Below are 3,685 nucleotides of genomic sequence, written 5' to 3'. Positions count from 1 at the left end.
ACTTTTACATTTAACAAAACTGGATAACTGGGACACTGAAACAATGAAACAAGAATTTGGCTTGTCCGCCGCTATCACGGTTCAAAGAGAGTATAGGCGCACGTTTGGCGGCAATCCTCCGAGCAGATGGACCATAATGAGACTTGTACATAATTTTGCCGAGCATGGGACAGTCAAAGAAGACCTTACCATCGAAACCCTTCAGTTCGAATGAAGGAAACAATCGCTGCTGTATCCACGTGTTTCGACAAGAAGCTTATCTGCTCAAATGGGAGTAAGCAGATAGTCATTACAGTCATTTATGCAAAAAGATTTGGACTTATTCCCATATAAAATTCAAATGGCCAACAAACTGAACGCTGCAGACTTGCCGATTCGCTTAGAATTTTGCCAGAAGATGCTTCAAATGGAGGAAGAGGATGGATTGAACTGTCTTTTCATGTCTGATGAGGCCCATTTCGATTTAAACGACAACATAAATAAACAAAATTGTAGAATATGGAGTGCTTCCAACCCACAGATACTCCATGAGACGGAATTGCATCCACTTCGTATCACCGTGTGGTGTGAAGTTTCATCACGCTGCATTGTCGGGCTTTACTTCTTCGAAGAAAACGGTCACACCGTTACGGTTACTGGAGACCGTTACTTGAGCTTGTTGAGAGAGTTTTTCTATCCAAACTTACGCCGAATGAGAATTTATTTCAACTCTGTGTGGTTTCAGCAAGATGGTGCAGCTCCTCACATAGCCAAACCTGTTATGACAGAATTGAGACGAAAATTTCCCAATAAGCTGATACCCAGAAACTCCACATTCCGTTGGCCACCCAGGTCGCCTGACCTTACTGCACCTGACTTTTTCTTGTGGGGTTATTGCAAACAGGAAGTCTACAAAGCAAAACAACAAATTTGAATGAACTAAGGCAATCCATTCGAGAAAMAATTGMGGCTATTCCTGTCTCAACTCTCCAAGCAGTAATGAACAACTTTTTGGTAAGATGCCGCACATGCATCAACGAGCAGGGGGTATTCAAATTCCATTATTTTTAAAACTAATTAAGCTAAAATAAAAATGAATTCCATACACTGAAAAAAAATTATTTGAGTTTCTTAATGTAGCAAAATTCATCAGCCACCCTGTTTTCTAATTTTTAAATTATATACATATAATCTGCGAAGTTTGCTAACTCTTAACATAAATTCGTGTATTGGGTACAAATTAATTGATAAAACAATTGGATAAATAATGTTAAGTCGCGCTGAAGAAACGTGTCGCTAATTTTAATTACCAGGTCAGTCTACTATATTTAAAAAGTCAATCATTTGTTATAATAAATTTACTTTCGGAATAAATTGTTAAAGTTCGGCTTTTTTGAGGTTGTTATACTGAGGAAAGTTTCGTTTCATAGCTTATAAATCAATTTTTTGAATAAAAAGACTACAGCATCAATAGTTATAAAAATTTTGAAAAATATTTATATAAAACTTTCGATTACGCAGTCAATATTTCAGAAAAAATTTAAAGATTTGTAGTTAGACGCGATCTCTTACGACGCTACCAAATTCCTGCAGTGATTTCCAATAGAAAATATATTACTTTTAATGCTCGGCTTTGAACAAGAAGATTCAATAAACAAATATAAAAATAAACAAAAACAAGAAAAAAAACGTTAACTTTGGTTGCATCGAAGCAAAATATCATTCACAGGTGCATTTCTGTTAGTAACTATGTGTTCATATATGTATGGAAGCTACATGTTCATATATGTATGGAAGCTACATAGCCTTAGTAATCCGTTCTAAACTATTCTTTTTGGAGATTACATAAAAAATCATCTATACCAAATTTCGTGAATATATCTTGTCAAATGTGAAAGTTTTCCATACAAGCATTTGATAGAGGCCGTTCCAAAAAAGGGCCACTTTTTGAAGAGAAAATGACGTTTGCAAAATTTCAAAACGATATCTTGGAAACGAGGGACTAGTTCGTATATATAAAGACAGACAGACGGACATGGTTAAATCGACACAGCTCGACATACTGATGATTTATATACTCGTATATACTTTATAGGGTCGCTGACGCTTCCTTCTGGGTGTTACAAACTTCGTGACAAACTTAATATACCCTGTTCAGGGTATAAAACACGATATTGTCCGAACAATGGTCCACGACTGAAAAAAATTAAAAATTTGCGGCATTAAATAAATTTGAATTCTCATTATTCACATCATTCACCGTATAGGGAATTATTACACAATAAACAGAGAACGCTGCTTTGAAAAAACGCGTTTAAGGGGGCACTAGGAGGGCAGTAGGGTAATCTGGCCTGTTTTTTTTTTTACATTTTTTTCATAGAAATTTTTACTCTACAAAAGAACTTTTTTCACACCATCTCATGATATGTGAAAAAAGTATCGTGGAGTATAGTATATAAACTAATTTTTTCGGAATATTTGATGAAATCTATCGGAGAAATGGCTGGGTGAATGAGATGCGTCTTTTCACTGACGGACACGATCTCTCATGTTTGGATCAGCTGAAACACAAAAACTCAATTTACTCGAAAAAAGCATGTGAATGGTTATCGTTCCTACTAGAATCATGAAGAAATGTTGATAACTAAAAAAGCAATTAACGATTTCTTTTTTTTTTTTTTTTGTTTAATTTTTCCCCATGTTTTTTTTTTTACATAAATGTTGTCATAACTTTGTCATAACTTTGGCGTTCATTTAAAACAAAAAAATTAAGCAGATCGGTTCAGTAGTACGACTAGAATCATGTCCACCGGTTTAAAAAAGTGTGTTTTGAGAAAAACACATTTAAAGTTTGGGGAACTGAAAAAGCATACAAAGACATAAACGTTGAAAACTTGATGTACCTATAATTACTATTTTTTAGCCTTTTTCGAAACCTTCCAATGGTAAAGTGGATCTACACTAATTTTAAGGGTATAAAGGAACAGAAAATGCCAAAAAAAACAACAACAAAACAAGAAACCTACTGAACCCTTCAAGACAAACTTATGAATCTGGTTGCGTGCAACTCAAAAATTACCTGAGATATCGATTCACACTTTTTGTTACTTTTAAAAGTATTCCTTTTAGGAAGCAAAAGATTCTTTACAACGTCACACTAAGCGACACCTTCAAGCTTAGATTTACTACAAATGTACGGTTATTATTTCTGAATCCAAATTCATATTTATCCAGCCTCAAAGTGCGAAAGTAAAAGTTAAGCAAAATTTAAAATTAACTTTAATACAAATACAAGCATAACTTACCAGAAACAAAGCAGTGCCAAAAGTTGCCGAAAATACACAACCGCTAACTGTTGTATCACAAAACTGCTGAGCTAGTTTTCGCACACGCACACACTTGCACCCACACAAAAACACTTTGGTAAATATGGAAATGAACGAAAGTGTGCAGTCAGCAGACTTTCTTAAATATTTCACTGATGCAGCTGAGGGAGTGTAAAGGTCGGACCTCGGGCAGACGCGCACCATGCGGCACACTATTTCAATATTTGGCGAAAGGGTAGCAAACCAGGCGAAAACACATAAACAGGGGGTAGGTGGGGTAAAAACGTCAGGAAAATTTGCGTTAATACGTTTGTTTGGTTGATTTATTTATATGAATTTTATTTAAAAAAAAAAACTTTTTTTTTGTTTTTAATATAATT

General features: G+C 34.9%; 1 protein-coding gene across 2 annotated transcripts in view; it reads right to left on the bottom strand.

The window, feature by feature from the left end:
• The window catches only part of LOC108968100 (5-hydroxytryptamine receptor 1), a 184,963-nt gene extending 181,338 nt beyond the window's left edge, over positions 1 to 3,625 (bottom strand). For both annotated transcript variants that reach the window (XM_018931881.1, XM_018931882.1), the window contains exon 1: positions 3,285 to 3,625. The gene's annotated coding sequence lies outside the window, so the exon portion shown is untranslated. The remainder of the gene's footprint in view (positions 1 to 3,284) is intronic.
• Positions 3,626 to 3,685: the final 60 nt, after the last annotated feature.

This window comes from Bactrocera latifrons, unplaced genomic scaffold (assembly GCF_001853355.1).
Source record: "Bactrocera latifrons isolate USDA-ARS-PBARC rearing strain unplaced genomic scaffold, ASM185335v1 scaffold_202, whole genome shotgun sequence".
NCBI classification, from domain to species: domain Eukaryota; kingdom Metazoa; phylum Arthropoda; class Insecta; order Diptera; family Tephritidae; genus Bactrocera; species Bactrocera latifrons.
The sequence above is the reverse complement of the archived record's forward strand: the minus strand, read 5'-3'. Positions and strand labels throughout refer to the sequence as shown.